The sequence below is a fragment of the Euprymna scolopes genome, chromosome 46 (assembly GCF_053919585.1).
Source record: "Euprymna scolopes isolate OS-2025 chromosome 46, ASM5391958v1, whole genome shotgun sequence".
NCBI lineage: Eukaryota > Metazoa > Mollusca > Cephalopoda > Sepiida > Sepiolidae > Euprymna > Euprymna scolopes.
Genome location: NC_136527.1, coordinates 119,879,547 through 119,893,387, shown reverse-complemented (window position 1 = coordinate 119,893,387; position 13,841 = coordinate 119,879,547). Strand labels below are relative to the sequence as shown.

General features: G+C 26.9%; 1 long non-coding RNA gene across 1 annotated transcript; it reads left to right on the top strand.

The window, feature by feature from the left end:
- The first annotated feature begins 1,288 nt into the window (after window positions 1-1,288).
- On the top strand, window positions 1,289-8,804 carry LOC145271099 (uncharacterized). Its single transcript, XR_013865691.1, has 3 exons — window positions 1,289-1,364; window positions 7,564-7,624; window positions 7,962-8,804. It is a non-coding gene; the product is annotated as an uncharacterized LOC145271099 (long non-coding RNA).
- The last annotated feature ends 5,037 nt before the right edge of the window (window positions 8,805-13,841 follow it).

The following is a 13,841-nucleotide window of genomic DNA, read 5'->3' as shown; positions in this document are numbered from 1 at the left end:
TGGCAAAATAACATTTATATTTTTTGGCCAATAACAATGCCTCCCGCCTAAATTAAACACAGGCTTTCTCAAGCCACTTTTTCATCGCGCCTCGATATAAAAAAGGGGCAGCATGTTCAAATCGGCAGTTTAGACAGACCGACCAGTCAAACACATCATGCTTCGCGTTAGTTGCTGCCTCCGCCGTCTTCGTCGCCGACGCCGTCATCTTCGCCTCGAATGCTGTCAACATCAGCACCTTCCTCTTCTCCGACGCCGTCTTAATTGTCCTCTCCACCGTCGCCACGACTGCTACTTCACCGACGCACGAGTCAAACATCAACCACCTCTCTGCTCACCAACGTCGCCACGGCCGATACCTTATCGTCGTCCCAGTCAACTTCGAGTAAATACTAACGATCCTTTCTTTCTTTCTTTTTTTTCTTCTAACATCTCGTTTGTCGAGAATAAATATATGCATATATATGTATATACACAATCTCCGTGTTCACGTTTTTCTTGCTACCATACGCTTGTCGTAATTACAACAGGACTTTACTTTACTAATCATCTTTTGAAATAGACTCAGAAAACTTATATTTATCTTTTAAAGGATTTTTACAATGAATTTCTTTAACTTTAAAATTTAGCTGAATTGCTTTGCTCGCCGTGAAAACATTTTCATAACTTTTTTTCTCACGTGTACAAATATTTTTTTTCCTTTAGGAAATTAACTTTAATCTTTCAAATACAATTAAAAAGGTAGTCAGAAGCCTACAAAAATTATGATAAATCTGCTTTCAAAACTAGGTCTCCCTATTTTTGCCCGCTCATTTTTGCCCTGCGAATAAATAAAAAGTCGATTTGGCGTTTCAACAGTTGAACAACGGACAACGCTCGCCCATAATTGCCGATGATTGCCGGTCTCGCCCGATCCATGCTTCACGGAAATTCCCGAGAATCCAGGTCAAATTATGCAAGAGTAAATAAGAAAAAAGACAAAATTTAAGCCAATTTAAAAAAACAGTCAAATACAATTTTTTTAAAGGCTAAACTGCTTTTAAAAAAGCCAACTTCTCACAATCTGGCCATAAAAAGGCCAATCTGACATTCCAATTAAAATCAATTCAAAGAAAAAAAAATGTTATTTTATTGTTTGTTATCTTTTAAAAATTTTAGATATTTCGATAAATAATAAAAAATAAATAAATTTACACGTAATATTCACCAAAATCACCGCATCCATCGAAACATATCTCAGTAAAAGTTTCCTCTTTTTTTCTTTTAAATATTTTCTGCGAACTAGAAACTCCTCACTAACATCGTCAGATCAATGATTGATTTTTTTCGACGAACGAACAACATAGAAGTTTCTTTTTTCCCCAGTAAGTATTTTATTATTTTTAATTAATGTTATTGTAGTTTATTTGACACTAGTGCATGACAGGTGCGAGGCCACCGAGAATTATCTCTTGGAGGTCTCCCCCCCCCGTTATAAAAAAGGAACACGTTGTATATATCGGCAACAGAAGTTCGTTTATATTCACGTAATTATTGAAGATGTAATCCTGTGATTACAATTTAACTAAACTTAACCACGTTGTTTAACAAAAAAAAAAAAAAAAAAAAATACAGGATAGTTTTAAAATGATTAAATGTGTTTTATTGGGTTTGTATTACTGTACACATAGATTCGAAAAAGTTGTCAAAAAAAATATATAACAAATAAATGTTACCAAAGGCAAGATAAATTACAGGTTTGTATTAATGTACACATAGATTCGAAAAAGTTGTCAAAAAAAGATACTTTTCTGCCAAATCACACCCTCTTTAACATCGTAAGTTTGGGAAAAGATGTTATAAATAAAAAAAAACTATACAAAATACTATTAAAACCCCGCCGAATATATGTCAACCTATGTCACGGTAACATATATTGAGCGAGTTTTTAACAGTATTTTATCCGGTTTTTTATTTATAACACCTTTTCCCAAATTCTAAACTGTTAAAAAGAGTCGGGCGCCATCTTGAATTTTCGAATACATCGGTAAACACTGTATGCTTTTCGAGCTGAATAAAGAGGTTACATTGAATAAAAACACGAAAAATATATCCAGTTTGGTAGAAAAGTAACTTATCTTGCCTTTGATAATATTTATTTGTTATATATTTGTTTTTTGACAACTTTTTCGAATCTATGTGTACAGTAATACAAGCCCGTTTTATTTTATAATTTAAAAACAGCGGAGTTGTACAACCATCACCCCATGCGTAATTTCTATACTGGCACTTTTTTTAAATTTTTTTACTGGATTATTATTGATTATTGAATACTAATGAACCAGATTTTTTTACTGGATTATTATTGATTATTGAATACTAATGAACCAAATTTTTTTACTGGATTATTATTGATTATTGAATACTAATGAACCAGATTTTTTTACTGGATTATTATTGATTATTGAATACTAATGAACCAGATTTTTTTACTGGATTATTATTGATTATTGAATACTAATGAACCAAATTTTTTTACTGGATTATTATTGATTATTGAATACTAATGAATCAGATTTTTTTACTGGATTATTATTGATTATTGAATACTAATGAACCAGATTTTTTTACAGGATTATTATTTATTATTGAATACTAATGAACCAAATTTGTTTACTGGATTATTATTGATTATTGAATACTAATGAACCAAATTTTTTTACAGGATTATTATTTATTATTGAATACTAATGAACCAAATTTTTTTACAGGATTATTATTGATTATTGAATACTAATGAACCAAATTTTTTTACAGGATTATTATTGATTATTGAATACTAATGAACCAAATTTTTTTACAGGATTATTATTGATTATTGAATACTAATGAACCAGATTTTTTTACTGGATTATTATTGATTATTGAATACTAATGAACCAGATTTTTTTACTGGATTATTATTGATTATTGAATACTAATGAACCAGATTATGTGTAAAATGTTTTTCACTCCTAATGGGGTATATATTTAATTGCTACCCACATCAGCAATATGTGGCACAAGGCCGGAAAGTGGGAACCCCGCAGGCTCCCCTAAAGAAGGGGCACTCCTGCAATTTTAAAAATTGCCTGAGTAACCCCGTCGGCATTCCCCAGTCGGGGCGCCTCAGGCAGCAAGCAATAAACTTGCCCCACCGGAAAGCCCGGTGGCAAGGCCTGGGAGGGTAGACCTCCTAGGTATTAACCGGGCGGTGTACCTTAGTGCGACAGGTGCTGGGCCAGTTCCCGGCGCCTCACCTGTCGGGCTGAATGTCAAGTGACGAATCCTTGACATGTACTACCCTGTCTCCCTGCAGCCAAAGCCGCTAGGAGACACATCCCATTACAATGGACTTCTAATGGGAGTATGAGACGAATGGATTTGCCAATCATTTTTATAACCAACGGCTGTGCTAAACAACCAATGAAAACGTCCCAAAATTATTATAAAAATTGTCGAATTTTGGATTCAAAGTTTGCCGTTTACTATGTTACGCACCACATTTAATTCTTGGCCGCCATCTTGGTTACTGATCTGAACTATGCCACCATCTTTGTTCAACACATTATCTCAGAACTTAAGAGGTTAACTACGCCACGGACCACATTTGATTCTTGGCCGCCATCTTGGTTACTGATCTGAACTATGCCACCATCTTTGTTCAACACATTATCTCAGAACTTAAGAGGTTAACTACGCCACGGACCACATTTGATTCTTGGCCGCCATCTTGGTTACTGATCTGAACTATGCCACCATCTTTGTTCAACACATTATCTCAGAACTTAAGAGGTTAACTACGCCACGGACCACATTTGATTCTTGGCCGCCATCTTGGTTACTGATCTGAACTATGCCACCATCTTTGTTCAACACATTATCTCAGAACTTAAGAGGTTAACTATGCCATGGACGACATTTGATTTTTGGTCGCCATCTTGGTTACTGATCTGAACTACGCCGCCATCTTTGTTCAACACAATGTCTCAAAACTTAACATTATGATAATGTTATTTTAATATTTGTCGAAAAATTATTTTATCTGTTATTTTAATATTTGTCGAAAAATTATTTTATTTGTTATTTTAATATTTGTCGAAAAATTATTTTATCTGTTATTTTAATATTAGTCGAAAAATTATTTTATTTGTTATTTTAATATTTGTCGAAAAATAATTTTAAATGTTATTTTAATATTTGTCGAAAAATTATTTTATCTGTTATTTTAATATTTGTCGAAAAATTATTTTAAATGTTATTTTAATATTTGTCGAAAAATTATTTTATCTGTTATTTTAATATTTGTCGAAAAATTATTTTATTTGTTATTTTAATATTTGTCGAAAAATAATTTAAAATGTTATTTTAATATTTGTCGAAAAATTATTTTATCTGTTATTTTAATATTTGTCAAAAAATTATTTTATCTGTTATTTTAATATTTGTCGAAAAATTATTTTAAATGTTATTTTAATATTTGTCGAAAAATTATTTTAAATGTTATTTTAATATTTGTCGAAAAATTATGTTAAATGTTATTTTAATATTTGTCGAAAAATTATTTTAAATGTTATTTTAATATTTGTCGAAAAATTATTTTATCTGTTATTTTAATATTTGTCGAAAAATTATTTTATCTGTTATTTTAATATTTGTCGAAAAATAATTTTATCTGTTATTTTAATATTTGCTGAAAAATTATTTTATTTGTTATTTTAATATTTGTCGAAAAATTATTTTAAATGTAATTTTAATATTTGTCAAAAAATTATTTTAAATGATATTTTAGTATTTGTCGAAAAATTATTTTAAATGTTATTTTAATATTTGTCGAAAAATTATTTTAAATGATATTTTAGTATTTGTTGAAAAATTATTTTAAATGTTATTTTAATATTTGTCGAAAAATTATTTTAAATGTTTTTTTAATATGTGTTGAAAAATTATTTTAAATATTATTTTAATATGTGTCAAAACATTATTTTATCTGTTATTTTAATATTTGTCGAAAAATAATTTTAAATGTTATTTTAATATTTGTCAAAAAATTATTTTATTTGTTTATTTTAATATTTGATTTTTTAAAATTTTCTCCCATATTTAAAATTTAAGAAAGGGAACCTATTTCTTTTATAAAATCTACATAAAATTAACACATTTTTATTGGCCATCACCAATTAGAAAAACTTAATATAGAAAAAATAGTTATAAAACTTTATAATCTAACCAAACGTATTTTATTCATGTGAAAAATAAAATAATAAAATAAAAAATTATCCGAAAAAAAAAAAAATAATAAATATTTACGATTTTAGAATGATGAATCAGTTTACTATCAAACTTTAACGTAAAATTAGCACCCACTTCATGGCCGGCAGTGAATAATATTTGTTCACAGTTTTAAAGTTTGTATCACGTTTTGCTTCCTTTTTTGTCATTGGTTGAAAAAAAAACTTTGCAAAAAGTGTCATTTTTTTGGTGGTTTTCTACCAGTGTTTTGTTTAATTATCGATTTTTGAACGATTATCGGGCCTTCCTAGATGGCTGTTATAGCACTTTTCCTCTGTAGAGCGTCGGTTGTTGTTGGTTTGTTGTGACCGGCGCCATATGTAAAAAAAAACGTATAACCTCGTTGGTCTGGTAATGTTAGAAACAAAGTAATCTCCACTGATCACAACTTCAGAATGATTAACCATTCATGCGACTTTTTATACCGAGTTATCCAATCAAATGAGTCGAACGTAATGGCTACCTCTATCATAAATAGAATCAATGTTCTTACAAACATTTCCTTTGCTTCAGCTCTTCCAGACGTTTGCAGGTAAGTGTCGTGCGTCACTTTTCTGACAATAGCAAGCATTTTTTTTAATTCTAACACGATACTCGATACGAAATTTGTAAAGTAAACAAACACTTCAAAATAAGTTGAAACACAAAACAAGCTTATCCAAATAGGTAGAAGAGTTACTTTGGTAACAATCATTTGTTATATATTTGATTTTTTACAACTTTTTCATTTTTTGTCTAAACTACCCATTTGATAACTTTTTAAATAATACCATCATATGGAGGTGTGTGTTTTGAGTAAAAAAAATGTCCCCTTCCCTGATTAGAAATTTTAAATTATACACCGTTCATTTTAAAAGAATATAAACAATAAACGAATAGGATGGCACTTTTTAAAACTATCAAATATGAATTTGAATTTTAACATTAAAAAACTCCAACAACAATGTTTTTACGGTATTTTTTGTTTATTAAATTAGTTGGTGAACATGTCGAATAGTTGACGACACGTGGGCTCTTATCCCTCCTCCTAAAACGTAAGAAATTAAAAACTTACCCCCCCACTAATTGCTGTAAAAATTAGAAAATGCGACAAATTACATGCCTGGTTGACTGCTAACTGACATTAAGTCAGTGCTCATAATTTATAGAGGAAAGTGATCTATTTAAAATCTAAAATTTTTATTATTTTTTAAATTCCTTCATTGCGTATCTTTTTCGAGTTGTTGAAATATAAAAGCCTAAAAAAAGTACATTTTGAACATTTAGGGGGAAAAACTATGCTGCATTAGATGGGTGTAACGTGTGTTTTTGAACTATTTGTGTTTGTGACTTATAGCATAACATAATACACGTAACGACATACCTGTTTTCTGCTGTTTGTTTCTGGTAGCGTCTTTAATCGTCGTTGGGAGAGCTGGAATTTGCTTACAAGGACACTCAAGACAGGACTAAACACCTTGTGACATTTTATGCATTATATTCAGTCTCAGGTATTCGTCATTGCAAAAGTCGAATGTCGTTGGATTGTAATCTATATCTTAATTCTGATTATCGGGACTTCTAAGATTGCTATTATATATCAAGCAATTTTTCTTATTCTAAGCTTAAACTGGGTACGATTTGTTGTAAGTAAACGCTTCAAAATAAGTTAGAACACAAGACAAGCTGATCCAACTAGGTAAAAGAGTTACTTATGTTGACTTTGATAACGATCATTGGTTATATGTTTGATTGTTTTTTTTATCACTTTTTTGTTTTTTTCTAAAAATTTATTTCAATTGTTAGCAGAAAGTACAAATTAGTTAACAAAGGCCCCGTTTCTCATGTTAAGAATAGCTTTCTAAATAATACCATTATTCTTAATAAGTGGATGTCTCCTTTTTTAAAAAAATAGAATGTATGGATAAAAAAATTTCTTCTCATTGGATTTTGTAGATGAAATAAATGTGGTTCAATCTAATAATATTGACAACAATAAACAAACGGAATATATTTCTTCTCACTATGATGAAAATCATAAAACAATAAATAATATTTTAATAAAAGATAATAACTTTAGTAACAATTGTATCGACTTAGTCTGTGTTATTTTGTTTGCAAAATCATTTTTGTGATGAGACTTATATGATTTTTTTTTATTAAATAAATCTAGATGTCGTGGGTTCAATCTAATAAGATTAACAACAATAAACAAACTGAATACTTATATGTGAATGCAAATACTATATATATTGAACTTCATTATTTTTACAGATGTTCCTGATTGAACCCTATTTCAATTTTAATGGAGGATCACTTTTTGGATGGACATATGGTAATTTACTTTCATTGTTACATTAAGATACATGTATATATATATTGTAGTATTGTATATATAAATATATCTCTTCTCACTATGATGAAAATCATAACAAAACAATAAATATTATTTCAACTAGATAATAACTCAGGCAACACTTGCATCGACTTACTCTTTGTCAAGTTAGAAAATATCCAGTTATTATTGTAATGTGTCTTATATGAATTATTTTTAGATGAAATAAATCTAGATGTCGTGGGTTCAATCTAATAATATTGACAACAATAAACAAACGGAATACTAATTTATGAATGTAAATACTAAAAATATTGAACTTCATTATTTTTTACAGATGTTCCTGATTGAACCCTATTTCAATTTTAATGGAGGATCACGATCTTCAAAGATTAAGCTGTAAACAGTTATTACTTTATTTGGAATACTACAGCGACATCTGCGAGAAAATGTATTATTTACCGGACAATACAATGACTCTAAAAATACATTTTAGAAAAGTAAATGGTGAAATATATAAAATAATAGATGTTTGTCATCTGTATAGTGCCGCCTCCTCAACTTGAACAAATTACTAAGATAATTGAAAGAAAACAGAACGTGTGTGTGTGTGGATATAATCGTTTTTCATATACGATTGAGTAAAACTAAAGTGTTTGGATATTCTTGTGTATGATAAACGTTAGTGCCCAATATGAGAACTCACACTGGGGAAAAGCAACATTCTTGTAAAGTCTGTGGATATTCTGCTAAAAAATCGAATTTAGGGAACCATATGAGAACTCATACTGGGGAAAAGCCATATTCTTGTCAAGTGTGTGAATATTCTTGCTCTCAAAAATCGAATTTAGTGAGCCATGTGAAAACTCACTCTGGGGAAAAACCATATTCTTGTCAAGTGTGTGGATATTCTTGTTCTGAAAAATCGAGTTTAGTGAGACATATGAAAACTCATTCTGGGGAAAAACCACATTCTTGTCAAGTGTGTGGATATTCTTGCTCTCAAAAATCGAGTTTAGTGAGCCATATGAAAACTCATACTGGGGAAAAGGCATATTCTTGTAAAGTGTGTGGATCATCTTTTTCTCACAAATCAACGTTAGTGAGCCATATGAGAACTCACACTGGGGAAAAACCATATTCGTGCCAAGTATGTGGATATTCTTCTGCTAAGAAATCAACGTTAATTTATAGAGGAAAGTGATCTATTTAAAATCTAAAATATTTATTATTTTTTAAATTCATAATTTATAGAGGAAAGTGATCTATTTAAAATCTAAAATATTTATTATTTTTTAAATTCATAATTTATAGAGGAAAGTGATCTATTTAAAATCTTAAATATTTATTATTTTTTAAATTCATAATTTATAGAGGAAAGTGATCTATTTAAAATCTAAAATATTTATTATTTTTTAAATTCATAATTTATAGAGGAAAGTGATCTATTTAAAATCTAAAATATTTATTATTTTTTAAATTCATAATTTATAGAGGAAAGTGATCTATTTAAAATCTAAAATATTTATTATTTTTTAAATTCATAATTTATAGAAGAAAGTGATCTATTTAAAATCTAAAATATTTATTATTTTTTAAATTCATAATTTATAGAGGAAAGTGATCTATTTAAAATCTAAAATATTTATTATTTTTTAAATTCATAATTTATAGAGGAAAGTGATCTATTTAAAATCTAAAATATTTATTATTTTTTAAATTCATAATTTATAGAGGAAAGTGATCTATTTAAAATCTAAAATATTTATTATTTTTTAAATTCATAATTTATAGAGGAAAGTGATCTATTTAAAATCTAAAATATTTATTATTTTTTAAATTCATAATTTATAGAGGAAAGTGATCTATTTAAAATCTAAAATATTTATTATTTTTTAAATTCATAATTTATAGAGGAAAGTGATCTATTTAAAATCTAAAATATTTATTATTTTTTAAATTCATAATTTATAGAGGAAAGTGATCTATTTAAAATCTAAAATATTTATTATTTTTTAAATTCATAATTTATAGAGGAAAGTGATCTATTTAAAATCTAAAATATTTATTATTTTTTAAATTCATAATTTATAGAGGAAAGTGATCTATTTAAAATCTAAAATATTTATTATTTTTTAAATTCATAATTTATAGAGGAAAGTGATCTATTTAAAATCTAAAATATTTATTATTTTTTAAATTCATAATTTATAGAGGAAAGTGATCTATTTAAAATCTAAAATATTTATTATTTTTTAAATTCATAATTTATAGAGGAAAGTGATCTATTTAAAATCTAAAATATTTATTATTTTTTAAATTCATAATTTATAGAGGAAAGTGATCTATTTAAAATCTAAAATATTTATTATTTTTTAAATTCATAATTTATAGAGGAAAGTGATCTATTTAAAATCTAAAATATTTATTATTTTTTAAATTCATAATTTATAGAGGAAAGTGATCTATTTAAAATCTAAAATATTTATTATTTTTTAAATTCATAATTTATAGAGGAAAGTGATCTATTTAAAATCTAAAATATTTATTATTTTTTAAATTCATAATTTATAGAGGAAAGTGATCTATTTAAAATCTAAAATATTTATTATTTTTTAAATTCCTTCATTGCGTATCTTTTTCGAGTTGTTGAAATATAAAAGCCTAAAAAAAGTACATTTTGAACATTTAGGGGGAAAAACTATGCTGCATTAGATGGGTGTAACGTGTGTTTTTGAACTATTTGTGTTTGTGACTTATAGCAGAACATAATACACGTAACGACATACCTGTTTTCTGCTGTTTGTTTCTGGTAGCGTCTTTAATCGTCGTTGGGAGAGCTGGAATCTGCTTACAAGGACACTCAAGACAGGACCAAACACCTTGTGACATTTTATGTATTATATTCAGTCTCAGGTATTCGTCATTGCAAAAGTCGAATGTCGTTGGATTGTAATGATTCTTCTATATCTTAATTCTGATTATCGGGACTTCTAAGATTGCTATTACATATCAAGCAATTTTTCTTATTCTAACCTAAAACTGGGTACGATTTGTTGTAAGTAAACGCTTCAAAATAAGTTAGAACACAAGACAAGCTGATCCAACTAGGTAAAAGAGTTACTTATGTTGACTTTGATAACGATCATTGGTTATATGTTTGATTTTTTTTTATCACTTTTTTGTTTTTTTCTAAAAATTTATTTCAATTGTTAGCAGAAAGTACAAATTAGTTAACAAAGGCCCCGTTTCTCATGTTAAGAATAGCTTTCTAAATAATACCATTATTCTTAATAAGTGGATGTCTCCTTTTTTAAAAAAATAGAATGTATGGATAAAAAAATTTCTTCTCATTGGATTTTGTAGATGAAATAAATGTGGTTCAATCTAATAATATTGACAACAATAAACAAACGGAATATATTTCTTCTCATTATGATGAAAATCATAAAACAATAAATAATATTTTAATAAAAGATAATAACTTTAGTAACAATTGTATCGACTTAGTCTGTGTTACTTTGTGTGCAAAATCATTTTTGTGATGAGACTTATATGATTTTTTTTTATTAAATAAATCTAGATGTCGAGGGTTCAATCTAATAACATTAACAACAATAAACAAACTGAATACTTATATGTGAATGCAAATACTATATATATTGAACTTCATTATTTTTACAGATGTTCCTGATTGAACCCTATTTCAATTTTAATGGAGGATCACTTTTTGGATGGACATATGGTAATTTACTTTCATTGTTACATTAAGATACATGTATATATATATATTGTAGTATTGTATATATGAATATATCTCTTCTCACTCATGAAAATCATAACAAAACAATAAATAATATTTCAACTAGATAATAACTCAGACAACACTTGCATCGACTTACTCTTTGTCAAGTTAGAAAATATCCGGTTATTATTTTAATGTGTCTTATATGAATTATTATTAGATGAAATAAATCTAGATGTCGTGGGTTCAATCTAATAATATTGACAACAAAAAACAAACGGAATACTAATTTATGAATGTAAATACTAAAAATATTGAACTTCATTATTTTTTACAGATGTTCCTGATTGAACCCTATTTCAATTTTAATGGAGGATCACGATCTTCAAAGATTAAGCTGTAAACAGTTATTACTTTATTTGGAATACTACAGCGACATCTGCGAGAAAATTTATTATTTACCTGACAATACTATTTAATGCATTTTGTTTGGAACACTCCAGGACACCTAAACAACAGAATTTAATGAATTTTGCTAAACAGTGATGAAAACGAAAACACGAATCAAATCGAATCAGAACAAATCCATATTTTCTTTAATATCGGAAACTTCAAATAAAGAAACAGTTTATTACTTTATTTAGAACACTGCAGCGATATCTGTGAGAAAATGTATTATTTACCGGACAATACAATGACTCTAAAAATACATTTTAGAAAAGTAAATGGTGAAATATATAAAATAATAGATGTTTGCCTCCTCAACTTGAACAAATTACTAAGATAATTGAAAGAAAACAGAACGTGTGTGTGTGTGGATATAATCGTTTTTCATATACGATTGAGTAAAACTAAAGTGTTTGGATATTCTTGTGTATGATAAACGTTAGTGCCCAATATGAGAACTCACACTGGGGAAAAGCAACATTCTTGTAAAGTCTGTGGATATTCTGCTAAAAAATCGAATTTAGGGAACCATATGAGAACTCATACTGGGGAAAAGCCATATTCTTGTCAAGTGTGTGAATATTCTTGCTCTCAAAAATCGAATTTAGTGAGCCATGTGAAAACTCACTCTGGGGAAAAACCATATTCTTGTCAAGTGTGTGGATATTCTTGTTCTGAAAAATCGAGTTTAGTGAGACATATGAAAACTCATTCTGGGGAAAAACCACATTCTTGTCAAGTGTGTGGATATTCTTGCTCTCAAAAATCGAGTTTAGTGAGCCATATGAAAACTCATACTGGGGAAAAGGCATATTCTTGTAAAGTGTGTGGATCATCTTTTTCTCACAAATCAACGTTAGTGAGCCATATGAGAACTCACACTGGGGAAAAACCATATTCGTGCCAAGTATGTGGATATTCTTCTGCTAAGAAATCAACGTTAATTTATAGAGGAAAGTGATCTATTTAAAATCTAAAATATTTATTATTTTTTAAATTCATAATTTATAGAGGAAAGTGATCTATTTAAAATCTAAAATATTTATTATTTTTTAAATTCATAATTTATAGAGGAAAGTGATCTATTTAAAATCTTAAATATTTATTATTTTTTAAATTCATAATTTATAGAGGAAAGTGATCTATTTAAAATCTAAAATATTTATTATTTTTTAAATTCATAATTTATAGAGGAAAGTGATCTATTTAAAATCTAAAATATTTATTATTTTTTAAATTCATAATTTATAGAGGAAAGTGATCTATTTAAAATCTAAAATATTTATTATTTTTTAAATTCATAATTTATAGAGGAAAGTGATCTATTTAAAATCTAAAATATTTATTATTTTTTAAATTCATAATTTATAGAGGAAAGTGATCTATTTAAAATCTAAAATATTTATTATTTTTTAAATTCATAATTTATAGAGGAAAGTGATCTATTTAAAATCTAAAATATTTATTATTTTTTAAATTCATAATTTATAGAGGAAAGTGATCTATTTAAAATCTAAAATATTTATTATTTTTTAAATTCATAATTTATAGAGGAAAGTGATCTATTTAAAATCTAAAATATTTATTATTTTTTAAATTCATAATTTATAGAGGAAAGTGATCTATTTAAAATCTAAAATATTTATTATTTTTTAAATTCATAATTTATAGAGGAAAGTGATCTATTTAAAATCTAAAATATTTATTATTTTTTAAATTCATAATTTATAGAGGAAAGTGATCTATTTAAAATCTAAAATATTTATTATTTTTTAAATTCATAATTTATAGAGGAAAGTGATCTATTTAAAATCTAAAATATTTATTATTTTTTAAATTCATAATTTATAGAGGAAAGTGATCTATTTAAAATCTAAAATATTTATTATTTTTTAAATTCATAATTTATAGAGGAAAGTGATCTATTTAAAATCTAAAATATTTATTATTTTTTAAATTCCTTCATTGCGTATCTTTTTCGAGTTGTTGAAATATAAAAGCCTAAAAAAAGTACATTTTGAACAT